At 39.5% G+C, this 27873-nt stretch overlaps 1 protein-coding gene across 3 annotated transcripts in view; it reads right to left on the bottom strand.

Annotated features, from left to right (window-relative positions):
* The window catches only part of KCNMB2 (potassium calcium-activated channel subfamily M regulatory beta subunit 2), a 237109-nt gene extending 221110 nt beyond the window's left edge, over positions 1 to 15999 (bottom strand). For 2 of the 3 annotated variants that reach the window (XM_011218445.3, XM_034662613.1), the window contains exon 1: positions 15723 to 15999. The gene's annotated coding sequence lies outside the window, so the exon portion shown is untranslated. Of the gene's footprint in view, positions 1 to 11586; positions 11691 to 15722 lie in introns of all 3 variants that reach the window. The other variant, XM_034662624.1, reaches the window with a different exon arrangement.
* Between the last annotated feature and the right edge of the window lie 11874 nt (positions 16000 to 27873).

Below are 27873 nucleotides of genomic sequence, written 5' to 3' on the forward strand. Positions count from 1 at the left end.
GAATACAAATTACAATAATTTCGGGGTAATAGAGTGTTTGAATATCTACAATTTAAGGGAAGCAAAAGCCAGGAAAATTATTACATTTGCTTGAGTTAAAACAGTTACAGACAACAACAAAACAACATCAGCAACAACAAAAACTTATAGAAACGGGAGGACCTGTGATCCAAATTCTACCTAGACTGAGGAAAGGTGATTTTATAGGAAAGCAGCCCATACTACAATTAATGAGATCAAGGCTGATTTGGGGAAAATGGGCTGGGAAGGAAATAAAGCTTATAATGCCACTGATCTGTATTAGGTTATGGAAAGCATTATGCAAAGAGAATTGGGACATAATTTATATTTTATCTGAAATGAGTTGTCAACCTGAATTATCTTAGAGATTGGTGGCAGAAGAATGGAATCACTTTTTTGGTTTTGTTATTCAAAAGATAAGACTGCAGGAAAACAGAAAAACAATTTGATGCTATGTTAAGGAAAATAAGTGCGGTCTGTTACAAAACATTGTGCTCATTTGCTTAACTCTCCTTTCCTTTTTGCTCCTTCTCAGTGTGGAAGCTTGTGGGGGGAACACTGTCAAATCATTCTTCCCTAGTTACCATTTAGAATCATGTCTGAAACCTTGCTCAGCATCTGGGTGAGGGCCAGCACCATGCATTAGGGGTTTACTTAGCGGGTAAGGAAGAGAGCAGAGATAGATGTTAATCCACAGGAAAGCAGATTGTCCCGGTCAGACCTTTGTCCATGAGTCATGTGCTTCCCTCTGTCTCCTGGGGCTCTGGGCAGGACACTCTTGGGACCTCACAGTCCAGGCCTCTATCACTGGGGCCCGTGCAGATTGGCACCTGAGCAGAAAGCATGTCAAATGGCCAGGAGGTGTCAAATTTAGTGCTTGAAAATTTGGAAGTCAGTCTGGCATCAGCTTGAACCCCAGCTTTGCCACCTACAAGTTGTGTTACCTTGGGCAAGCTCATTACTCTTTCTGAGCTTCAGTTTTTGCAAGTATAAAATGGGAATAATAGGAGCACTTGGGTCTGTTCTGAGCTGAAAATGAGAAAATCCTTAGCAAATGCCTAGCATCATGCCTTAAACTTGCTAGGGGTTCACAAGCTACAGGTGATATTATTATGTAAAGTGCCTATCATTTACAAAGTGCTCAATAAAGGTCTTGTTAGCTGTGACCATATGAAAAGTGAGTGGCTATTTCTCCATGGTTCTTGCCCCCAAATCCTCTCTGGAAATGTCCATGTCTTAGTGAAACAGCCTCCAGAAGCAGAGATGATGTGTTCATAGTGAGGTGAGGCAGTGTGGCCTGGGGTCTAGAGTCAAAGGAACTGGGTAGAAGCCTGGCTCTGCCAATACTTGTTGTGGGACTAGGGACAGGACTTCTTAGTTCTGTCTTTGAGCTTCAGTTTTCCTGTCTTAAAAACCTCCATTTTATGATGATGCCTACTATACTGAGTTGTGGGACTCAGATTAATGCCATGTGAATTCCATGTGTAATGTACAAAATGAGGTAAGACGCAAGTTCACCAACTATCAAGAGGCCCTCATGGCCTTCCTCTCAAAAGAAAGGGTATCTGGACCACTCCTGCATCCTTACTGGCTCTTTATCAACTGCCCTCACTATTGTTTTGCTTTTTGAGGAAAAATTCTTTTAAAGAATGGCCTGCTTCCTCACCATCTGCTCAGTCTTTTAATGATAGTGAAACTAATTTTGATGCTTAACCTTGTTTTGGAAAGTGATCTCTCATTTCACCAATGAATTAGTGAAATCCAAATCATAAATCTAAAGCCCTTCCCATTCGAACTGTCTGTGACATTTGACATGATTACGCGATCCCACCTTAATCCTAACAACAGACAACATTTCTTGAAGGGCTACTTCCTGCTGTACTGTACTAGCCACCTGCCCATTCTATTTAGGAGGAAACTGAGGCACAGAGATGATAATTAACTTGCTCAATGTCACAGAACACCCACATAAGTGTCAAAAAGAAAAAAAAAAGAGAGAGAGGTAGATTGGAACCCTGTTAATGCTGATGCTTCTTGGTACTTTATCCTTTTCTTAGCTTCGATTTGGAATCTTTCTCTATGAAAATACCCAAAGCACTGTGTACTTTTCTAATGGCATCTGTCTCACTCCTAACCCCTGGAATGTGATAGATAATCTATAATCTCTTTGAGGACATCCTTTAGCATAACGTCTTTTTGGGACAAATTATTTTTTAACAAAGAATCTTTAGATTCATTAGACAAAGAATCTTTCCTTGGACTGATAAATCTGAAGAGTGAACACTAAGCAGGAGCATGAAAACATCAATTCCTCCCTGGCTCATTTATAACCAATGTAACACTGACTTTCTTAAGCTCAGAGTTCCCTTAGAGTGAATTGGTCAATAGGTTTCTCAATACTATCTCAGGGGTAGAGAAACAGAGCTGAAGTGCCCGGATGTGCACACTTTGTTTAGAAGTTGCATTTGAAAGTCTCATTGCTGTTCTGACTGATGACAAAAGATCCCAGCCAGGGGAGGTGTAATGTGAGTTAGATAAACTCTAGGTAAGGCAATGCTCCGGAGAGGAATTTGAGCAAGTTTGTGTGATGCCTGGAAGGCCATAAACAAGAGACAATGAGTGTTGTTACATTTCCTGCTGACCTTTATTTAACAGAACTTTCTTATTAGAAACGAGCTTGCTTTAGCTTATTGTTAAAATTGCTGTTTGTTCACCTGCTTTGAAAAAGGAACAGGCAAGAGTGAGCATGGTGGTAGATTAAGAGTTTGCCTACTCGGTGTTGGTGTAGTGTTCTCTTGATCTCTTTTCTAAGGTTATAATTATATGAATATAATGAATATATAATGAATATATATAATATGTACCTAATATTATATAAATATACACATATATATTGGGCGGAGGGGCCGATGTATGAAGTCGATGCAAAGCACAGCGTGGGACACAATGGTATTTTAAAGGAAAATGTAGTAAGATATAGGAGGACTGCTAGATATAATGAAACTTCGATTTTTGTAAGTGAAAATAATTGAATATGAGCAATTTCATAGGGTTCAGCTTTTTACAAGACACCTCAGCTTATACCGACCCAAATCCTATAATGTAAGTGACACTATCCCACTTAACAGAGACGAAGCTCAGAGAAGTTAAATGGTTTTCCCAAGGGCATACACTAAATGAATTTTGAACCCAGGTCAACTTTCTTTCTGTTCCATAAAGGTAACTTTTTATAAATGTGTCTCTTCATGAAATTTGTAAGTAGAATTAAAAAAAAAGCAAAAGGATGTATGTGTTTAACTATGTAATAAGTAAGTAGCAAAATGTAAAACTGCTGAAAGAGTTCAAATCCTAGAGAGGTCCCTCTAGCTTGGGGGACAATGAATGGAAAGGGAGAGGGAAAATAGAAAGGGTTGAGAGAAGGTTCTATCCAGAAGGGGACATTGGAGAGTTGGTACAAGTTTGACAGGTGGAAATGGAGAGTGGGGCGGGGGGAGACATTTCCTGGGTGTTTAAAGTGCATTGGGCCAAGGGACAGAGGCATGAGGATGCTGTGATAGGTAAGTTTGAGGAGTGGCAAGTGGTACAGTTCAGTTGTATTAGAGGGTAAGAAAGGCGAGGTAAAGATTAGGTTGGAAATTTATCTGGACATCAAAACTTGGAGGACTGTGATGACCTGTCCTGTTGGATGAGACTTGATTTGCTTGGCTAAGCAAGATCCACTGAAGAGCTCTGATGGCAGAGGTTCCATGATCAAGGTCATGCCTTGGAGCTACTTGTTAAGAAAGGCTAGGGTCTCCCCCTAGGGTAGAGGGGTGGGTAGAGATTAGAACAGTTTTTTTTATTTTTTCTTCGAAATTCATACGATAGATCTGTGTAGGGTGGTTATTAAAGTTGTAGGCCTTACCCAAAAAGATTGTGATTGAATACAGGCCACATGAGTTGATATTTTTAAAAAGCTCCCCCAGGTAATTCTTATGCCAGAGATTTAAGGGTAGCACTTGGGAAAAAAAAAAATCAGACTAGAGGCAAGGAGGTTCGTGAGCAAACTATCATAATAACCAAGGTGTGAGAACAAAGGGGCTTTATTTGCATAGGGAGGAATAAAGATACAGACACATACGATTTTGAAGGAAGACTCAATAGGACTCAGGCCAATTGGGTCTATAGTTGGGGAAGGATTCAAAGAAGTTGGGCCATCAGTAACACAATGAATGGAAACCTGAGGCAGAGTAGATTTTTTTTTTTAAAGGTTTTATTCATTTGACAGAGAGAGAGACAGCCAGCAAGAGAGGGAACACAAGCCGGGGGAGTGGGAAAGGAAGAAGCAGGCTCGTAGCANCAATTGGGTCTATAGTTGGGGAAGGATTCAAAGAAGTTGGGCCATCAGTAACACAATGAATGGAAACCTGAGCCAGAGTAGATTTTTTTTTTTAAAGGTTTTATTCATTTGACAGAGAGAGAGACAGCCAGCAAGAGAGGGAACACAAGCCGGGGGAGTGGGAAAGGAAGAAGCAGGCTCGTAGCAGAGCAGGGAGCCTGATGCGGGGCTCGATCCCCATCACTCCCTGAGCCAAAGGCAGATGCTTAATGACTATGCCACCTGGGTGCCCTGGCAGAGTAGATTTATTAGGTCTTACCATGAGTTCAGTTCTGCCAAGTGAGTTTGGAAGTGTAGACAGCAGCCATAATGTCTACCAGGTGGCAGGCAATGGGGACTTGGGTTGGGGAGCAAGGTCACAGCTGGAGAGATGGTTTGGGATGAAAGTAGTGACAGTATTTTCTTTTTCTTTTCTTTTCTTTTCTTTTCTTTTCTTTTCTTTTCTTTTTTTTCTCTCTTTCTCTTTCTTTCTTTCTTTCTTTCTTTCTTTCTTTCTTTCTTGTCTCATTTGTTTTTTTAAAGATTTTATTTATTTATTTGAGAGAGAGAGAGCATGAGCAGGGGGAGAGGCAGAGGGAGAGGGAAGAGCAGACTCCACGCTGAGCAGGGAGCCGGATGCAGGGCTCCATTCCAGGATCCTGGTATCCTGACCTGACCTGAAGGCAGATGCTTAACTGACTGAGCCACCCAGGTGCCCTGAGACAGTATTTTCAATTACTGAAAAGTATAACAAAAAATAAGGAAAGGAAAAAGAGGATCCAGCAAAGTGGAAAGATAAGAAAGAGCTGTAAAGTAGGAGGGGACCTGGGAAATGAAACATAATTAAAATGAAGGAAAAGAGAGGATTTCAAGAAAAAATCAATCATTCTGTGTGTGTGTATGTGCGTACTATATATATATATAAAATATATAATAGGTACCATGTGTATTATATATATAATACACATATATATATGTATAATACATATAATAATATATAATTGAGGGTCATGAGGGCTGTGAAAAAGCCAAATTGGGTGACTTTTCCTGCAAGCACAGGAAACCACTGTGGTCAGTATTCATATACCAGTGCTTTAAAAAAAAATGAATGGGGAGCAAGGAAGTGGAGGTGGTAAATGTAGACTACAATTTCAAGATGTTTTTGACCAAAGAGAGCTCTAGTCATGTTCCAGGGCTCATAATCTCACCATCTATCCAGATACTCAAGCCAGAAGTCTAAAATTGTCCTCGACACCTCTTTCTTCTTTACCCCCATCCTCTCAGAAATTAGCCAATTACCAACTCTCTGATATGACTTGTTGAACATGGCCCCTCTGGCCGCTTGTCTGCCATTTCACTGCTACCTGGTCTAAGCCACCCCCATCTGAATGATTACAATAGTCTCTCCATTGACTTTCTGTACCCATTTTCTCACCTCTGTCTTGATCACCACATTGCGGCAGATCAATGACAGAGACACCTTTGCAAAGCACAAGTATCTTCTCTGCCTCCTGCTTAATACCTTGGATGACTTTCCACTGCTCTTTGCATAACGAGCAAACTTCTTCACAGGACCTGTAGGGCTCACCTAGCCAGATGCTTTTTGTCTCTTCAGCCTCATCTTTACCACATGCTGCTTGATCCCTGCTCTCTAGCCACACTGGCCCTTCCTCAGAGCACAGTCCTCATTTACTCTCTGTAACAGGCTCCTTTTTATCTCATTCATTAATTTAAAAAAATGGATTGCCTTTCACGGAGTGCAAGCTCCGTAGGGGTAGGAAGTCCCTACCCCCTCCCAGCCTTTCCCACACACAGGTATGACACTTGATAAACGTTGAATAAGTGAGGGTGCCGTGCTTTAGCCTTGTACATGCATTTTCTCTGCCTAGAAAGCTTTTCCTCTAATGCCTGCTGCTTTCACATTTTTTTCTTTTTTTTCACTTTCATGCTTCTTCATTTAGCATCTTAGTCCTTTCTTCTTCAGAGAAGCTTTTCCTGACATTTTTGAGTACACTAATGTCTCTAATTAAATAATCTCTTAGCACTTATTACATTTGTAATTTTACAATTATTGGTGTGACTATTAGAAAAATATCTTTCTCATCCAGCACTAGAACGTCCATGGTTAGGGATGGGGTCATTTGTGAGCTGGCTCAACATTGTACCCCAATACCCATCATAGTGCCTAGTCCACAGCGGATACTCAGTAAATATTTGTTGAATAAATGAATGCATAGTTGAATGAATGCTGACATGAAATGAGGACTGATCAATTAAAGGCTAGCAGAATGGAGAGTAGATATAGATTTTTTAATGTGGACACCTGAGCACATCAGTCTAGGGTAAGAATCTTCTTCCAGTAAACAAACTAAACACCACATGAAATCAAAATTACACACAAGGCAACGTTTCATATAGGCATATAAATCAGAGCATATCTCCTATTTTTTATACCATTTTTTCGCAGTTGCATTTCAGCAGACACTAGATCTACTTGTCAGGAGGGAAATAGGCCCAGAAGATTGAGAAGCAGGTTGTAACAGACATGTTTTTTTAAAGACTTTATTTATTTGATAGCAAGGACAAGCAGGGGGAATAGCAGGGGGAGAGGGAGAAGCAGACTCCCTGATGAGCAGGGAGCCGAATGTGGGGCTCAGACCAGGACCCTGGGATCATGACCTGAGCCGAAGGCGGATACTTAACTGACTGAGCCACCCAGACGCCCCTGTAATAGACATTCTTTGGCCAGTTTTCTTTGTACCATGGTTATCGTTATCTTTTATACACCCAAAGAGATTTTCTCAAATTTGGTAACATATTATCTAGGCCTTCCTTCTCCTTTAGGTATGAACTTCCTCTCTCTCAACTTTTTTTTTTATTCATTCCAACAGAGAATTGAGTCCTGTACTGTTCTATTTTTATGTTTTTAAAGCAAATAGTTACCTTGAGTTGTCTACACAGAAGCCCCACATGGCTGTTGCCAAGCACCACACAGGATCAAATAAAACTGCTAGGAAGTGAGGTTAAAGCAGTCCTTGGTTATTCCCACAGAGAGGGAGAAACTGGATCAATCCTGTTAGAGTTTTGCCTCTAAAGTTAGGTGTTGTTTTCTTCCAGATGTCAGGTTGTTCCCCACCCCCCTTACTTTCTTCATTTGGAATATACCAGGAAATTTAAAAAAATCCAAGGACCATCAGTGGCAAATTCCACTGGAATTTCAGAGGAAATTCCAGATCACTTTGATGGAGCTACAAACACTTCACATGGTCAGAAATTTTCAAATGATTGTGCGAAACTAAATTCAAGACATTCAAGAATTATCTCATGGGCAAGCTTTACCAAGTGAGGGGTCCTGGATGGCTCAGTCAGTAGTCGGTTAATCATCTGTCTTCCCCTCAGGTCATGATCTTGAGGTCCTGGGATGGACCCCTATCCATCTCCCCGCCCCCACTGCTGTCCTTGGGCTCCTTGCTCAGCAGGGAGCCTGTTCTGCTCAAGGATTCTCTCTCTCCCTCCCCTTCTGCCCCTCCCCCTGCTCATGCTCTCTCTCTCAAATAAATAAATAAAATCTTAAAAAAAAAAAAAGATTTACCAAGGGCTTCTCTCTCTACCTCATAAAGTGCTGTATGCAGCACATCTGTGAGAAGCAACCAAGATTGTAGATTTGCATTTGAATTGCCCTTTTTTTTTTTTTTAACTTCCTAAGAGTTTCACTTGGAAAGATACTTTACTTTTGTAGGTAAGTTATGGAGTCAGATGTTTGACCTTTACTAGCTTTCCAGTGAAAAATTTAATAATTAAAAGACTTTTAAAAGTCTAACCAAACTCATTATCTATAAAGTCCTGAACTATGTCCCAAGTACAATGGAATTCCCCAGACATGTGTAGTGTTGTAAGGGCTTTATTTCGACAGAGTTCCAAATTGAATCTTCCTTTGGTAGAAGCCTACGTGGATTGGTTTTATGAATTATTTCCAATGACAGAGATGTCTGTGAGTAATATAATTCCATGGAGAAACAGGCAACATCAGAACTCACAAAACCCCCTTTTCCTTCTTCTTCCGTAAGAGCCCTGTCTGCACCATAGTGCACAAAGGGGATTCAGTGCAACTAAGTTTTGTGTGGTTTCTAGAACCCTACATCTCCAGTCAAGCAGCCTGGTAAGTAATGATAAGACGTTTACCTGATTTCTGTACTATGGCTCTACCTTGGGGAATAGGGTGAAGAGAAGAGTGTATATCAATCAAAAAGTTATTCTTAAAAAATCATATATAATTCATTCTGTTCACCTAAGAATTATAAAAATGTCTTGTCTGCTATCAAGGAGTTTGCAACCTAATTACCTGGGCTAAAGATTACACTTTAAAAATTAGTTACATGTTTTACTACTTGCCTAACTATTCTTATTTACACATTGAGTGGGTCTGGTGAAAACTGAAAATGAGCTTCCATGTCCAGAATATTCTAGAGTTTTAATTTCACACTCAGGAAAATACCAAAGTGACAAGGAACCTGCACGTGGGATTCATCTGACTTTTTCCCTATTTAGTACAAATGCTGGCAAATGTAAACCAAAGCCCTGCTGTCTGGTGGTATAAGCATCTTCTCTCTCTTTCCTAGGAAGTCAGCAGGCTTGACATTTTGACAGCTGATTTATTTTTCCCCTCCCCCTGAGCTGAAATTCTCACCCAGGCTCATCTGTCACCCTGGCTTTGATGAGGAGGGGGTTTAGGTGTTTGCTGTCTGAGGCTGTCAGACTTGAAGTTGGCTTCAAATGAAAAGCTCCACCATACTCTTTAGAAAACCAGGGTAGCGGCTGTGGGCAGACAGAAGAGTGGAGAAGGGATGGGGAAACAGTCATTGAAGCAGCCAATATAAGCTGGAGAATATGAGAAGAAGAGATGAGAGGACAGGTGAATGAGAAGTTAGTAAGCACAGGGCAGGTCCAGGGCTATCTTATTAGAAAATAGTTTCATGCAGCACTTTTTTCTAAGGTACATGATTTATCTATCCACTTGGTCATTTACCCTCCTTAGGTCAAACTGGACACTAAGAAATCTAGTATAGACCGGCCTTGCTTGCTTCCTTCCAGCAGGTCGTTCCTTCCGTCCTTCCTTCCTTCCTTCCTTCCTTCCTTCCTTCCTTCCTTCCTTCCTTCCAGAATTACTTATAGAGCATTAACTACTTGCCAAGAACTCTACCAGGCCCTGGAAATACTGAGACGATCATGACCCAGTCCTTAACCTCCTGGGACTTACAATTTAACTGGGGAGGAGGGCAGCAGGTTAGTGAATCAAAGATCCCAGCGCAGTGTGCTAAGGGCCATGGCAGAACCCTGCACAGAGTATTCTCAGAGCAAAAAGGAGCAATATTCTGTGAAGATTTAAAACAAAAAATCAAACCTTGAAAATCTGTGACATTTTAATGACAATGGCATAGCCACACTGTTGGAGAGAGGCAGCACTATTGGGACCAGTTGCACGTAAAGAGGGGAATTTGAGAAATGACACAATATTAAAGGAAACGCAAATGCACAAATGTGATCATTAGCGATACAAACGGACCTTCAAGAATCTGAAATTGGAGAAGTTGTTGGGTGTCAGGTGAGGTTCAGAACTGATTAAAGAAAAATTTAGCTTATATAGTAGATTCGTATTTGAAAATGTCTTCCAATAGTTTAATTGGAGGTGCTAATTTTTATTAAGCAATGAAAGGAAATTGAATTCCTTTGCATTAAGAAATTGGTAGTGCTAAATCTAGAATAATTGATGATGCTAATTGCCAATTTCATGCATGTCCCGCACTGAAGTCCCATTACCCGATGTGTTCATTGGATCAGTTTAGCAATCATAAAGCCCAGGTAGTCACATTCGGAGATGAAGGTGCTGAAAACACAGCCTGACAAAGCTGAGGGTAGGCACTCAGAAAAAATTCTTTTCTTTTCTTTTCTTTTCTTTTTTTTTTTTAAAGATTTTATTTATTTGACAGAGAGAGTGCGTACACACAAGAAGGGGGAGCGGCAGGCAGAGGGAGAAGCAGACTCCCCATTGAGCAAGGAACCTGATGCAGGGCTAGATCCCAGTAGCCTGGGATCAGGACCTGAGCTGAAGACACTTAACTGACACTTTACTGGCTGAGCCACCCAGGCACCCCAGATAAAGGTCTTTTAACATGAATCTGTAAAATTGGGTTTGGTATCTCAGAAAAGCCGGTATTTTCTTGATTTTTCCAGAATTGCTCCTTGCATTTTGGGTCTAATCAGAAATAGCAAATGTGAAACATTTCCAGAAATTCTGTTTCTGGTGCTGGCCAGGTGCTCAAACACCTTGAGATTTTATGTGATACCTTAATGCTTAAGTGATTCTTAAATGGTATCTACGGATGACTTCGGCGGCATGCAATGCCAAGAAATAAGACCTAAAGGACATACTTGAAACCATATCCCTCATTGCCACACACACACACACACACACACACACACTGTTTAAAAGTTTCATACATACATACATATATATTCATACATATATATATGTACACACACACATACGCAATGTTTAAAAGTTTCATCTGAGATAGTAAAAAAGGGAAAGTAGGTACTATGTGCTATGCACACACATGGTGCTATGCACAGACTACGCCATTTAATCCTCACAACCCCACAAATGATGTGCTATTTCTACCTATGTTTCTGCTGAAGCAAAGGAGGCTCAGGGAGATTTTGACAACTGGCAACGGGTAGAAGTGGGATTCAAACCAAAGTCTTCAGGGTTGTGAAGCTGGGGTTCCAACACTCCCTTATAGTGATGTCTAAAGACTGAGGTTTTCTTAATGAGTCAATTAGTGTTCGTTTAACTTGTTTCACGGCAGTTTAAATATCCTCTCTTGGGGGAAAGGATACATGAAGCACCCACATTGTTCACGGAGGAAAGAAAATCCTTTTCTTTCAGATTCTGCCTTTTAAAACATTCCCCTATCACTGGCAGCCTGTAGTCAGTAAATACATTAAAGAAGGTTAATCTGTCATTCGATTTGTGAGGAGTCTCTATAGCTGAAGGGAGAATAAATCCCGATAGCTTAGGAGTTCTTCGACCTTGAGCAGTTTGAGTAACTTTTGCACCTTAGCTTTTCTAGCTGTTGAATGGAAAGTACAGTAGCTGCTATTGGAGCATACTGTGAGGGTAAGATGACAATAACAATGAGAACACTTACTTTTTAAGCCTCTCCTCTGTGCCAAGTACTCTAATGAGGCACTGATTCACGATGATCACATTTCATCTCTAACCCGAAGAGGTACCAGTGCGGTAACTGAGGCTCTGTAAGATTTTAAAAAATTGTCCCTAGTCACATAACTCTGAAGTAGAGAAGGTGAGACTCAGATCAAGCCTATCTCTTCCTACAGCCTTGTGCTTGTCTTAGACGCTGTGTCCTTTTCCCATCACACTACCTCTAGACTATAAACCTTCGAGAAATATTGGGCTTTATTATTTGTACCCAATTTGGACAATAAGATTATTTGATTATACTTTAATTATTTGAAGACCTGTATTTTATGAATGCTAGACAGGTCACTATTAACAAGACCATGAGACTAACCATGCTGATTTAGAGAGCAATAAATGGAATGTAAATGACTAGTACCATTATTAGTTACTGTTAGTTGAGTTTTATGGCCATATAAAGTACTGGGGTTTGTATGCTTAGAAAGGGGTATTGAGCCCAATTGTATCTTCCAACCTGGTTTTGCCATCCTTTCTCTCATCACTAGCAGAGAAAATATAGAACGTATTTATGTCCATAGTTACTTGTACAGATCTGTGAAGATGTCTTTTTGAAAAAGAAGTCATCTTCGGATAAGATCAAATTCAGGCAAATTGAATTTTTATTTGCTTTGACATAGATTGGAATCAGTGATGTGATATTTTTTCCCTCCTGTGTGGAGAGGAGAAAGAAAATCATCTTGATAAATCTCCTTGACTTTCCTCAAGGTGTTCAGTAGCTTTCTCTTTAGAAAAAGCAACAGGGCATTTTGACACGGCTTTGACCCTCAGGTTGATAAACTTTTGCTTGGAGCCTAATGCTACTGATGGATTTCCATGCGGACGAACATTCAGTTCCTATATTCATCCGTTTCTGCATTCGACAGTAGATGCTATAGATGCTTCTGGGACACAACAAAATTGCTGTTCTCGTAGAATTTACATTCTAGCAGGAGAGACACAGACAATAAAAACTCAACATGCAGTAAGTTGGGGGATATTTGGTATGGTATGGAAAAAAAGCTGGGACTTGGAATAGGAAGCATGCAAGAGGGTACGCGCACACACACACTCCTTTTCTGGTAAACCTAGGTTAAGAAGTAGGAGGCATTGGTCTACTAGAAAGGATGATGCTGAGTTCTTTGTGATGTGCCAACCAAGAAACCCAAGGAGAAAAGGACTCTGGTAGGAGAATAGCACCTCTGCCCAGTCATGCTCAGACCAGCAAATGACTTCAGAATTTGGGGTGAAGATAAAGTGGATGATATGAAGTATGTTAATGGGGAAAAGATGGCCACATGGTTGCAAAAGGAGGTAAAACTGTGTAAGTCTCCTTGTGACTATTAATATAATACCTGCTTTTTAAAAAAATTTAGTAGCTATAAATAAATAGAATAAAATGCACCAATAATATATACTAAGAGAATTTCTAACATTTCAGTATACATTTTTCTAGTTTTTTCCTACATACTTATGTATAAAAATTAGGATTATATTGTATATACATTATTATAGTCTGTCTTTTTAATTTGATATAATAGCAAGACTATTTTTGGAAGATTCATTTGTTATCATCTTTTGGTAAGAGGAGAAAGCTGATCGAAGAAAAGATTGTGATAGCTTGAGAAATGTCTGGTCCAATTATCAACCAATAAAGTAGAATGATGAGTATGTGTGTGTATATGAGAGAGACAGAATAAGGGTGATTGTGGACTTGGTGAATTATGTCTTGGTGACTGATATGTTGGCTGTGTTACCTGTGGGGACTGAGAAAACAAGGCTGACTAAAGCTTTACTTATTTTTTATGTCGGGGTGGATTTTGGACTTGTTTTCTGGATAGCTGGAGAATTATTGGTTTTTCATTACTAGATTACAGCACAAACTGAAAGGGAAAAATATGTGTAAATGCTTTGGTTGATATCTACCAATATAAAGAAGTAATGAAATTAATTTGTGATACAAAGTAGGTTGTTTTGACTAAATTACTTAGTTTGGCTTTCCCCACATCTTACAAAGAAAATAAATTCCATATCTCCCCTATATTTTTCGTGTTGTGGGGTCCAGTCTAGACACATATACCTTGAAGATTTGATATAGGAACTTTTTCCATAAATCTGTGAAAATTGTGAAAAGTCATTTTAGTTTATCAGTAAAGTGTTACGAGCATGTTGACAGCAAAATTTTTCCTATTGACAACTTTTACGGCACAGACTCCTTCTAAAATAAATGTTTGATGAGAGTAGATTCAGAAGACATTGGCAAGATGAGAGTCAGTGAAAATCTTTCAAATAAATATAATTAATGAAAACAATAGAAATAATATTCAGCTGTAAACTTCTGATAGTAGTATGTGAAGTGTGTGTGTGTGTGTGTGTATTTCTGTTTGTGTATCGTAAGCTCTCTTGTTACCTATGGGCTCTCGACTGGTGAGCACAATTGGCTAGAGGATGGGACTTTACAAGGTCAAGGTCACACATTCCACTGGCCACATAGAGGCAGAAAACTGTGTCACAATCATCAATTGCACCAGAAATTTTATACAGTCGTTTCATGGACACATACTCTTGGTCACATAACTAGACAAGAGAGTTGAGCTGGTTCAATAATATTCATCACACTATCAGGAAAAATAGGCATACAACTTTAAGCATAGATGCCATACCCTACAGGGCAATGATGTCAACTTTGTGAATGGCAGTATATACACAGAAGCTCACAAATGTACAAACACAACTGCGTTAGACAAGAGAAAAAGCCCTACTTAGTCTTACCTCCAATATTTAGCTGAAAACAAGCATACCATAACTGTCTCTCACTTTTTTCCTAGTTAATACTGCATTGATATCAAAGTTTTAGAAGAATATTACATTCTTTGATAAATATACAATTATTCTTTGTATCTTTATAATTCATTACAATCAAATCAGTGCATCAGAACCTAGGGTTTTTCAAAAGCTAAAGCAACATCTTTACATTTTGGAGTTGGGGAAGTCCATCGGGGAAATAACGCAACAGCACCGAGAAATGCACTCACGACGTTTCTGCCACTTCACATTGAGGGTCATATGCAATGACAAATTCTGAAACTTGCACCATAGATCAAGTTGGGGAAACATGAGTTTCTGACCATTGCATTTTTGCTTTAAAAATCTCAACCTATGATTTCCTGACATTGCCTTTTCTGATCGAACTATGCCAATCCCATAATAAAGTACAAAGCAGTATTAAGTTCCTCTGCAAATCCACTCATTATCTGCTCGACTTTGGAACCCAACTGCCCTCTCCTCTTTCAAGGAGAATTGTGCTTTTACAGTATTCATTAAAAAAAAAAATGAGAAGAAAAGAAAAAGGTACAACGTCAAGTCCATAACCTCTAACGAATCACTATTTCCATCTGCAGCCTGGCAATAGTCGAAAAGCAGGAATAGGAACAGAGAGAAAGCCCCATCTTTTAATCTAAAACTCTTGCTCTGCTTTAGCAAAACCATTAATACAAACAGTGTGGATCAGCCTTTCAATATGCAAAATGGACGAAGGTACCCAATTTTCTTTGATGATAAATTAAATCTGAAGTAGTTCTTTATCAGGGAAATCCGTGGTAATCTTTCAATTTCCCCCTTTAAAAATTAGACTCTGGCTATCAAAGCACGTTGACCATGGGAATAAAATATTTATCTAACAGGTTTCAAGTCTTAACGACCACTTCCTCTTTGTGATTTTTTCTTAGACCTTTATGCCTCCCACCTACCAAAGTCTTCACTCAACCCTAACAACAGCCCAGCTGGCACCACAGATAAGAAGCAAACTGTTTTTTCCGTGACCTCTAAGCATTCTACTCCAAGGGAAAAGCAACGTGGAATGCACACTCAGCAGGCTACGAGCCTGGAGCCAGTTTGTCCTCGAGGCATTTCTGCCATAAAATAAAATACTATCCACTGTGTTTTGCTCTAAGCTGATCCGTCCCCCACTCCCCTCTCTCCCCTTGCTGCTCTCGCTCCGCACCTGGCTGCGATTCAGACCTACAAGGCACACAGCAAACAAAAGCCCGAAACAGCAACAGATTCCTTTGTTTTACATGCAAATCCTACCTCTGGTAGTTGTCACATCTTCCTCAAAAGCCACGCTTAATTTTTAATGACAGCGATCCGGTGCAGTCCTCCAAATAGCCACCGGTAATCATCATTGCCTCGCGTGCCTAAAGCCTTTCTGGACCATTAATGTCACAACCCTTGCTAACTCATAGCTTTAATACTCTCCGCTCAAAATGTCTGAAAGAGTTTGGGAGGACAATAGGAGTGACAGGCACGCTAGACAGCCATGCTTGAGATTAGTTATCAGAAGCTCCGTGAAAGCTGCTTCATACTGTTTTTAAAGCGTGCAGGAGGTAGGATTTATTAGCCTATGACAGGCATGCTGTTTCTGTTTTTATTAAATACTGTAATAGGCTGCCTGTTAGCAATGCTGTGATAGGTCCAGCATCACTTCCCACTGCTTTCGAATTCTCATATTAAAAAGGGAGAGAGGGCTCAGACTTCCTTAGGAGACCGAGGCGGACACCACCCTGCCTACCGGATCGTATTTCCAGATCCTCTGTAACTATAGAAGAAAGAAATCCTTGTGCAAATGGTATTTGTACGTGCAAAGTGAAGTTGGGGGAATAAACACTTTAGGGTTCCCCAGACAATTCTCTCACTCCCAGTGAGGGACTCCTGCTCTCCCCAGTTACAAAAACAAGAGTTCTCTGGAGTTAGATAAGAGAATCAATCCCCATAGGAAACCATTCCTCGTCATTACTGAGGAAGGATTGAGGGTATGCCTATATGCAAAATCTCAAATGGTCTATCAGATGGGCTGCATGCAGCAATGGGCGCGTTCTTTATTTCAGGCTAACTTACAGAGCTCTGTGTTGCAGTTTGAAGCAATCCTGTGTGGACTGCTGTCAGAGTACAAAGAACCACGGCTGGGTGCAAGGGAGGGGGTGACCCACTCTGGGCAGTCATGATCATGGAAGATGGAAGAAGGATTTCTTACCATTGGTCAGAGACGGGGCTGGAAGTGCTACTCAGAAAAGTTGCTAAGTACTTTCCAAAGAGGGAAACAGAAAAAAGTTCTTGGTAGTTCACAGTGACATAGAGAATGTACCCTGCTTCAACTACCCAGATTTTGTCCTTTTTTCCCTACTGTTCTTTCTCCCCTCCTGCTATCCCAGGAGCAATAGTTATGTAGCCGTTGCTATGGAAACTGAGTGGTCGCTCCAGCAGAGGGGCTGAGGAAGGTTGCAGATGGAATATGGACCGAAATGTACTATGGCCGGCCTATGGAATTGAGAGTAGGGAGCGACTGATGAACACACAAAAACTACTACAAAACAAAAGCCCAAAGGGAGTGATTGTAAATCACCAGTATTTAATTACTGGTCCTTTTGTTATCTGGAAGTACTATTATGATCACAGCTTCCATTATTTGATTATATATAAGAACTGAATATCTGAATTGCTTGCATGTCTGCTAAAAGAAAGACACTTTTTTTTCTTTGCTTTTTTTTTTTTTTAACTCCTGATTGTCAGTTTGAATATGCCTTGATTGTATGTGAATTTTAGTTATTACTTAACTGGTCACAATTTCTTCTAAAAAAAAAAAAAGTCTGATTTAGCAGGGAAATCTCCTTGTATCACAAACTGTAACCCTGTTTCATTCTGAATGAACATCCTCGTAGTGGTTTCTCTGAGGCAAAACCAAAATCACAAAATAATGTAATTTGAATTTCAATAAATAATTCTGTTCCCATTATGTTTGTAGGACAGAGAAGATTTTTTTTTCATTTTTCACATTTGTAGTTCCTCAAATAGGGGGGGAAAAGATTTTTTTTCTTTTTTTTTTGTATTCCATGTCCAAAACCTTCCACCAGCCTTGTGATCATGCAAAAGAAACTATTTCTTACCAGAGTAATTAAAATTTCACAGTTGTAAGGAGTCTGGGGAATACAAAATTATCATCTTTAGTGCCTCAGTTTGTAATTGGAGTAACTGACACCACCGAAGGGAGAACACAAAAATTCCAAAATAAAATTGTTGGGAGGCGATTCTTCAGGATTTTATGAAAATCCTCTTATGGGGCAGGCATATCATCCAAAAATTTGTAATGGAAGAAGAATTATTTCAGGGAGAAAGGATTTATGATATTCTCTTTAAAAATGACTAGAGAGAGTAGTAGTATAAATTGAATATCCCAAATATTTTCTTCAAATGTCAGAGTATTTAACATATGACAAACACCATTAACACCACCATATATCATTTGTAGGGAGGGAGAGGGAGGGATGGAGATAGAGGGGGACAGGGGGAGAGGGAGAAAGAGTGTCAAAAAACTCCCCAATTGGATATTTCCCTCCAATCCTACCTGTGGTTAGTTCAGCAAGTAGCCACTACTCCTACAGGAGACAAATGGACAAGATCTGGATCCCGGGATGGAGGGAGGGGGCGGGTCTGGGGCAAAAGGTCATCGCTGCTTTAGGGAGGCTCTGTCTCTGGCAGGGCAAAGATTACATGACCTCTCTGAAGAAGAAGGGAGTTACTGAAGGACCCATTAGATGGGAGTGGGGTGGGGAGGAAGGTGGTTTGTTGGGTGTCATGGAGGAGTAGTAGAGAATGAGGAAAGGAAACTCAAGGGAGGGAAAGAAGAGGGAGAGGGATCTATGAGGGAGGAAGAAAAGAATTTCTTGAGGTGGCCTGGTCTCGGAAGAGGACACAGGCTTTGAAATAGGGAGGCCTGATTTCGACCCTCGGTTCCGTGAGCCCAATTTGGGGTCTTGTGTAAAATGGGATGCTAAAATGACTGTGGTAAGACCTCAGTGACCATGACAAGGGACGTGACGAGGGAGGAGTGTGGCTCTTTGTAAACTGAACGTTGAAGTAAGTGCTAGTTCGAAACCTGAGGAAGGAGAAAGAGGGTCAGGAGGAGGGAGGTGGTACAATGGGAAAGAGGCGGAGTGAACAAAGGGCAAGGGCGGGAAGAGAAAGAGAGAAGGAGGTGGGACTGGGAAAGAGAGGGGGAAAGTAGAAGAGAAGTTCTCCTGTGGAATCATGGAAGATAGAATTCTTTGTTTGCTTTGTTTTCTGAATCACATGCCAGTAACTGCTGTTGCATTTTAGTTCTCCCCCTATAATAAAGTTTCAGATAATAAAGTCTTCGGTGCTCCCACCTTTTTCAACAAGAGAAAAACTTATGCTGAATTTGTTGAAAAGCATGTTCTACCATTTCGGAAACAGCTGATCTGAGGATTGAATTTAGTCATTCTCAGCGTTGCCATTTTGGATGGTTCCCTGGAGAATGAGGTTTGGGGCAGCAGAAGGCAGGAACTGAAGTGATATTTCCAAGCTATATTGCCAAACACATTCAGCCGGAGTACCCTGTGCATCTGTAACTTGACGACATTCTCAACGGCATCTGCTCTCTGAATGCATGTAAAAAAAAAAGACTTGTTCTGGAAAGAATTTGTGTATGTTAACAAATATTAGGTGGAGAACCGGAGCCTGGGAGAGAGTGATGTGATCACAAATGCAGAGAATTTGCAGTTTACATGCACAGCCTGCAAGTGAAACCATTTAATGAATGGAACGATGAATGCATAATTTCATTATGAGTCATCACTATTACAATAAAAAAAATTGATAGATACATAACCAGAAAGTGTAGCTATCTGTTCCAGATACAGGAGCTAATTATATTCTGGAGTATATAATTTATGCTCTGAGTGACTGCTTTTCCTTTGTTGTGACTATTTTTCTAGGAACAACAGAAAGTTACTTTAGAAACCACTTCCTTCCTGTTATATTCTTGTGAACGCTGAAACTGGCTCACTCTGAAGTCCAAGTTTAGATCCTTGAAAGAGGCACTCTCTAGTGTAAACGTGAAATTTTGGCCCTAGAATATAATGACAAGGAAACAGTTGAAGACAATGTGACATTTAAAGCACAGTGTCTGATTGCCAAGACGTGACGAAATGCCTTTCATTGGTTTACCTCATTTTTCATGAAGATTTTCCTTCAGATTAGAGGTTAAAAGAAAGTTCAGTAAGGAGATGATAATTTCTAAAACTTTACATTTATATATATTCACACACATCAGACTTGATCGTCAGAACAAAGTTATTGGGAGGCAGGGAGATATGAACAGTCCCATTTCCATCTGGCGCAATTGAGGGTGAGGGAGGTCAAATGATTTCCCCGATCACATGACCTGTAAGTAGGTCTTCTAATGCACAACCCAGTGCAAGTTTTACGTCATGAAAATTTACACCTAGCTCCGAATATTTGTCCCGAAATATTCAGAAATATAAGCACTAGAAGAATCTTTTTAACCTTTTGAAGTATAAATTGGATCTTACTGCCCTATTTTTTTTTTCCTTGCCATCTGGCATATATTCATGCTGCGTTTTTCACTTTTTTGTTTGGCAGCTTTTTATGTTTTTAAGGTAGAGTTGGTAAACCTTTTAAGAAGATAAACTATAGATTTTTACAATTCTGCTAACTACAGAATGGACACTGACTAGAATTTCCTGTTAATGGCAGCAGCAGAACAAGACTGTCTGGTCTAGGGGCCTAGAAGCACAAGCCCACCTAGGAACGCCGTGGTTTGGATCGTCTTCCTGAATTCTTTGGTTGCAATTCTGTCCGGTTAAAAATTAGAGAAAGTCCTGCAGAAACTCCTACCTCCCCTCCCCTTCTGTCAGCACTAAATTCCCATAGTGACCATTCTGTATGCTCGTCGTTGAAATGGGAAAAGGAGGTAGGAGATTATATAACATACACCTCAGGGAATTTATCTGAATTTTCAGAATAGTGGAAGAATTCTCTCTACCCCCTCCCAGCAAACACAGACAGAGATGCCCGAGCCTCGCCCGGATGCCCATGAGAAAGCACGGGCACAAGCTAGTTTAACCAACTTTCCGAAGCCATCATTCTCTGGCTGAGCCACTGCATTTGGCAGACAGCTTACTGGGGCTGCGTTTCCATCCTTCTGAAGCCTGTCAGAGTATTGGACGTAAATCAGCTTAAAAATAAAACATAAAATAGAACACTGACAATTGTTGGAGTTTTATTTCATTTGGATTCTCCTACTTCCCAGGGCCTAGCTGCAATTCTCCCGCTCACTGGAAACAGGTACTCAGCATGGTCACGCTCAGGGCACAGTGGATCTGTGCGCAGTCAATGAGAAGATGGTGGCTAGTTGCTATGATTATGATTATGATTATGATTATTATGACTTACGGTGCTGCGGTAATGTGTACACCATTCAGCATTAGATACAGTACCTGCCGCTTTCAATGCAAGTTAATTAAAAGACCTCTGTCTTAAAACAAGACCAACAAATCCCTTTTATGCAGAAGGCTCCAAGATGAGGTACAAAGGACAAAGACTCACATGTATGTTGGTGTTTATATTCATTTGTATATTTTAGAAACTCACTTTATGTGGCTAGCTTCTTAGGGTGGGGAAAGAAAGACTTGGCAAAAACACTTGAACGTCGGTTGTAAAAGGTCCTGCTTTACAGAACTACAGCAAAATCCTGATACACCTATTGCGCCTTTATTAGCTGGAGAAGTTCTAAGTGTTTACTCAATGTTAGACTAGGAAACTTTTAATAAATATTTCCACATTTCATAATTTACTTAGACTAAGAATCAGCAAAATGGATGTCAACAAATACCTTTGTATACTGGAGTGTATTTGTGAAGTTACTTTTATTAAGAGCGTCCTATCAAGGTTAGGTATGATAGCCGCTTCACTGCATGTCCCACTTTTCTCCTTAAATCCAAAACATTGTTTAGTTCTTTTTTTTTTTTTTAAAGATTTTGTTGTTGTTGTTGTTTATTTGACAGAGAGAGAGAGACAGACAGCGAGAGAGGGAACACAAGCAGGAGGAGTTTGAGAGGAAGAAGCAAGGCTCCTAGTGGAGGAGCCTGATGTGGGGCTCCATCCCAGAACGCTGGGATCACGCCATGAGCCAAAGGCAGCCGCTTAATGACTGCGCCACCCAGGCGCCTCCATTGTTTAGTTCTGATGATTTAAAATGTGATGTAAACTTGTGGTTGCAAAATTGGAGTATATAGAAAATATAAACAAAAGTCTCCTGTGATCCTATAATCCACAGGCGATCTCTATTGGTTAAAAAACTAAGATTCTATTGCATATGTACATGTTAATTTTCTCCTTCACTTTATAACATAACATTTCCCATGTTATTATGAAATCTTCAAATCTTTTTAAGGGATGCATCATATTTTGTCATATGGCTCTTCCCTTATCTTAAAAATGCCTGTTATTAAACACACAAGTTATTTATTTTTTCTTTAGGATAATGCTTTACTGAAGGTCTTTTACATAAATCTTAGGCTACATCTCTAGTTATATGTATTTAGGACAGATTTCCACATCTGTATCATTGGCCTGACATGTCTGAACATTTTAAAGTCTCTTGGTGTGTATTGCTAAGCCGCTCTCTTAAATGGTTGTACCATTTTCAAGGTTCCACGGCGGCCTGCCCTCCCATGGCAGGGTAGTCCTTGTGGTTGGAAGAGGAGACTTCGCTCTTCTCTTTCACACAGAGAGGTTTATTTCCCTTTCATTTGGCTTACGGGACTGAAGTGGAAGTCAGGAGCCAAGAAAAAGAGAGAAAAGGAAGGAGGCAAGGAAGAGGGTTATTAATGTGAGAAGTTACAGTTTCCTGAAGTGGAACTGTTTTGATTCCCATCATGGGGAGAGGGAAAGTGAACTTACTGGAACGTCTAGGGTCTAGGGCTTACATTCATGTTGTTCCTACTGCTCAGAGCAGAATCTCTCCCCAGCGGTGGCCTTTGAGTCCTGGGATATTCCTACTCCCAGAAGATGCTGTTGTAGTCACAAATCCACAATTTAAATCTGGTGTGTCTTTCTGAAAATCAATTTGCTTAAAGATTCTGGAGGCAGGAATTTTGAATTTTTGTTTCTGTAAAGTTTTTAGCACAGGTATAAATAAGTAGAATTGCTTTTCCAACATCATTAAACCTGGAATTTTTTAGATAAGCTCAGCAAACACAATATTTTTATGAAATGGAAATTGGAAATCTGGAACTTTCTTTGTCTTCAAGGAGCTCTTGAGGCATTCATCAAAGTGAAGAGAGAACATACCCTTTGTGAGAACCAGTGATGCTAACACAGAAGGGTGGAAGCATATGATTTCTTGGTAAGTAAGAGGAGAACTTTATCGCTTGTTATATGAAAATGGAGTTTGTTACCTTTCTAAGAATTCGGTAGTTTTTGGATATCATACACACAAAAATAGTTCCACAAAATCAGATCACCATCCTGCCAAAATTTCATTCAATCAAATCTTAATTTACAGAGGAGTTCATGTTTTAATCCCTGCCAATGAAGTAACTCATTGTGTGTGTGTGTGTGTGTGTGTGTGTGTGTGTGTGTGTGTGTGTGAGAGAGAGAGAGAGAGAGAGAGAGAGATTTTAATGCTATTCCTAATTTATCTTTTAAAAGTATACTAGTTCTAAAATTATGTTTTCAACTGGGATCACTGACTGGTAGTTAAACAGAGTATATACTCTTTTAAGTGAGCCTGAAATATCAGAAAACATGCAAGATATGGAAGGAAATTCAGAATAACCTGAAATCGTTGAGACATATGTCAGAACCGGCGTCCCTAAAGCTCACCACAAAGCACTTGGTAGCGACAAGGCTGATAACATTACCCAACTATGTCTGGTAAATGTGTAATAGAAAGCTGCAGTCAATCAAAACAAAAGTATAGAATGTACCCAAATGTTTGTTTAAAATAGGGTTTATTACTATTGAGATGGAAAATGACATTTTTTTCTTGTGCAAGACAACACTGGATAAGCATTCCATAAAGTCATCACTTCAGCAGGGAAATTTAAATACCAATCATACAAATTTAGAAGGAAAAAAATCCCCAGAATTTTGCCAGCTAAAAACAAACTCTTGGTTAGATTTACTATAATGCATTGCATTGTAAAAATCAAGCAAGCCATTCAAAAGGGCTTGACGTTATCTTGAAGTTCAAAACATTATCTTTTCCATTTCCTTTGTTGGATGGAGCTCATGGGATAGAAGATAATTTGGTAAAATTTTAACTATGGACATGGTCAGATGGCTGTTTGTGAAAATTAGAAAAAAAAAAACACAACAAAACTAACCTACCCCTTTATCAGGGCATTTGTGAACCACCTACTAGAAAATTATACTGATAAGTAGAAAAAAAAAAGTAACAACCTAGGATTTCTATGAAATGAATGGTAGCCCCAGAATCATAGAGTAGAAAACTGGCATGACCACCTATGGGGGTTTGTATATCGGCTTTGTATATCTGAACCGAGAAGAGGTAGCATAGGAAATACAATGCTTGCACAATTTGTGTTGAAAAAGAATGAGATTAACCCTTCTGTTTTAGTTTTAATTAAAAAAAATCAAGTTGTGATTGAGATACATTACATTAGTTCCAAGTGCACAACATGATTCAATATTTGTGTATATTGCAAAATGATTACCACAGTAAGTCTAGTTTACAGCTGTCATCACACATAAAGAATTTTTTTCTTGTGATGAGAACTTTTAAGATCTACTTTCTTAGCAACTTTTAAATATGCAATACAATATTAATAACAGTAGTTGCCATGCTGTACATTACACACCCATGACTTATTTTATAACTAGAAGTTTGTACCTTTCAACTTGTTTACCAATCTTTGCACCTCCCCTCCCACCTCTAGCAACCCTCAGTCTATAAGCTTGGCTTTTTTGTTTTTAGATTCTACATATAAGTGAAATTATATGGTATTTGTCTTTCTCTGTCTTATTCACTTAGCATAGAATGCCCTTGAAGTTCATCCACTTTGTCACAATTCGTAAAATTTCTTTCTTTTTTATGGCCAAGTAGTGTTCCATTGGTATACACTACATTTTCTTCATCTATTCATCCGTCGATGGACACTTAGGTTGTTTTGATATCTTGGCTACTATAAGTACTGCGACAATGAACATGGGTGTGTGGATATCTTTTTGAGTTAGTATTTTCATTTTCTTTTGAAAAATACCCAGAAGTGGAATTGCTGGATCGTATGATGGTTCTGTTTTGTCTTTTGAGGAACCGCCACGTTGGCTGCACCAATTTACATTCCCACCAACAGTGCACAAGGGTTCCTTTTTCTCCACATATTCACCCTTTGTTATTTCTTATCTTTTTGATAATAGCTATTCTAACAGTTACAAGGTGATATCTCACTGTGGTTTTGATTTGCATTTCCCTGATGATGAGTGATGTTGAGCATCTTTTCATGTGCCTATTGGCCATCTATATGTCTTTTTTGGAAAAATGTCTATTTAAGCCCTCTGCCCATTTTAAAATTGGATTGTTTTTGTTATTGAAAGGTAGGAGTTCTTTATATATTTTGGATGTTAACCCCTTATCAGATATACGGTTTGCAAATATCTTCACCTGTTAAGTAGGCTGCCTTTTCATTTTGTTGATGGTTTTCTTTCCTGTGCAAAAGCTTTTTAGTTTAATGTAGTTCCACTTGTTTACTTTTGCATTTGTTGCCTTCGCTTTTGGTGTCAAATCCAAAAAATCATTGCCAAGACCAATGTCAAGGAGGTTATGATCTATGTTTTCTTCTAGTTGTTTTCTGGTTTCAGATTTTACATTCAAGTCTTTAATCCATTTTGAGTTAATTTTTGTATATGGTGAACTCTACTCTTTTCCTTATATTTTCATGATAACTTATATTTCCTTATATTTCATGATAATAGTTATTCATTTTTATTTGATACTTTATTATTTGTTATATTAATTTCTGTGATATAGATTTGAAGATTACTTATTGGTAAAATACATAATGGACAAATATTTAATTAGCAATGTGCTTAGCAAAAACAATAGCAAGTACAAAAATGCATAGATGAAGAGGAGATTCTAAGACTTTACATAGTAAGCTGAGTGCAGCTCACTTCTCCTTTCCTTTCTCCAATCAGCTAATTAATTCTGTGCAGGTATGGCTTTAAGCTCTGTTGGATGTCCTGTGGGGAAAACTCCAAGGAACTCCAAGGAATGGTTAAATGCCTGGAAACTGACTTCTGGAAGTCATGGGGTGGGGACAAGAAAGTAGCATGTCCTGGAAGGCATGACCCATGGGACCTATGAATTCCTAAGGAAGGACCTTGTTGGGATGTTTGTCTTTTATATTCCAAGGAAAGAAACAGCAAAACGTGGGTTGACTCTTCCCTGGCCCTGAGCCTGGGAGAGAGTACAAAAGTATCTGAAATCAAGGAGGCCTCTTTCAGGCGCCCAAGGAAGCATTCTCTGTCCACTTGCATATCAAAGACCTATGGGAGTAGAGACCACCTGCCCAGGAGTGTTGCTACTTGGGTTCTCCAAGGATCATATGGAAGCCCCAGTTGGCCAGCCGAGAAAATAACAAATCGCTAAGGGAATTTAGCAGTTAGAGAGAAGATAATTTCAAACAAACTGAATAATGATGAGTAAAATAGAGCTTCCAGAGGAGATGAAGGATAATACATTTAAACAGAGAGAGAGGGTAGATGAGCAAGAGCACACTAAATACATGATTTTCCGTCAAACTATTTTACTGGATATTGAAGAGTCTCGGCTGGCCACTATTATAATGAAAGATCAAGTGCAAGATATATTCAAGTCACAGAAAAAAAAAATACAGATAGAAGCCTCCAGAAAATCAAACAGGTAGAAACAGGTGTTACAGGGGCAGAATATGGAAAAGTTGAAAAAGAGGCAATAATTTTTTTTTGAAGTACCAAGAAACTGTTTTCCTTGAGCAGAAGAAAAATTTGAAATCTGTTATAAGCAAGACTTACAGTATTTTCTCATGATTGTCTTAAAATAGTAATACCCCCAGTGGATCTTTGCTTAATAAATGTGTATTTATTGAGAAAACCAAATAATCAATGGAGACAGAAAAAGAAGACATGGTACATAGTGACACCTGATGCACACATTCACACTTGCACAAGCATACCTACACAATTGGCTAGGGAAATGCTGACAATACGTTGTCAAAGTGCCCTGTGAGGACACTTGAAGCAGAATGGTCATGTGGAAAGGAATTCCACATGCCTGGAATGGAGAGGGAGAAGACAAGTAAAAGAATTCCGAAGGACTCCTTCTTGGGAAAGGAGGAGAGAGTCAAGTATTTTAAATCTCCTATTACAGAGGACAGGGGAGGAGACAAGTTGATGAGTAACACAGCATCTCGGTTGTGGAAACAGAATGTTCTGGTGGGAAAATATTTAGTATTTAAAAATAGTCAGTGTGGACAGGCAAGATAATCATTGATGGAATGGGATAGTGCAGTAAAACTCCCAAATTAACAACAACAAAAATCCATCATGCTAGATGACAGCATGATTAAACTAGAAAAAATTGGAAAAAGGAAAAAAAAAACACAGCAATATAAAATAAATAAGATAAAGTGGAAAGGAAGACATAAAATTAAATATATTGGTTATTTTATTATTTATAAATAGGACTTTTCCTTGAAAAGACTGNGAGTCAAGTATTTTAAATCTCCTATTACAGAGGACAGGGGAGGAGACAAGTTGATGAGTAACACAGCATCTCAGTTGTGGAAACAGAATGTTCTGGTGGGAAAATATTTAGTATTTAAAAATAGTCAGTGTGGAANCTTCGTGCATCCTGTGTCTAGCACTGTGCCTGACACACACACACACACACACACACACACACACACAAAGAACATGTGCAGTAAAAGTGAACTCCTGTATGAAGAGATGAGTCCATGAATACTGTGGATTCTGTTGCTCAGCTTCCTTCGCTTTTGTCCTCCCTAGTGACAGTGATGGGGGTGACTTCCTGCCGAGAGGCCCACTCATGATGACGACAAAACCTGTGCCTTTGTAGACAGATGTCTTCTGTTTTTTGACCCACATGCATAGCTGCTGAATGATGCTGTGGATGTGTTTTACTTATGTTCTGTTTCCTGAACTGCCGACTGTGTCCACAACTGCAAGATTATTTGTTTCTTCGTTCTGGCCATTGTGTGATGACAGTATGGGGGTCAGATTGGGGGCAGAAGAAATGTTTCAGAAGCTCTATTAAGTGACCCAGAAGACGTCTTTACCTTGCAGATGGTGTTTCATACGAATTTTCTAGTGTCCTGCTGGGAAGCCTTCCTTGGCTGAT

Source organism: Ailuropoda melanoleuca, chromosome 1 (assembly GCF_002007445.2).
Source record: "Ailuropoda melanoleuca isolate Jingjing chromosome 1, ASM200744v2, whole genome shotgun sequence".
NCBI lineage: Eukaryota > Metazoa > Chordata > Mammalia > Carnivora > Ursidae > Ailuropoda > Ailuropoda melanoleuca.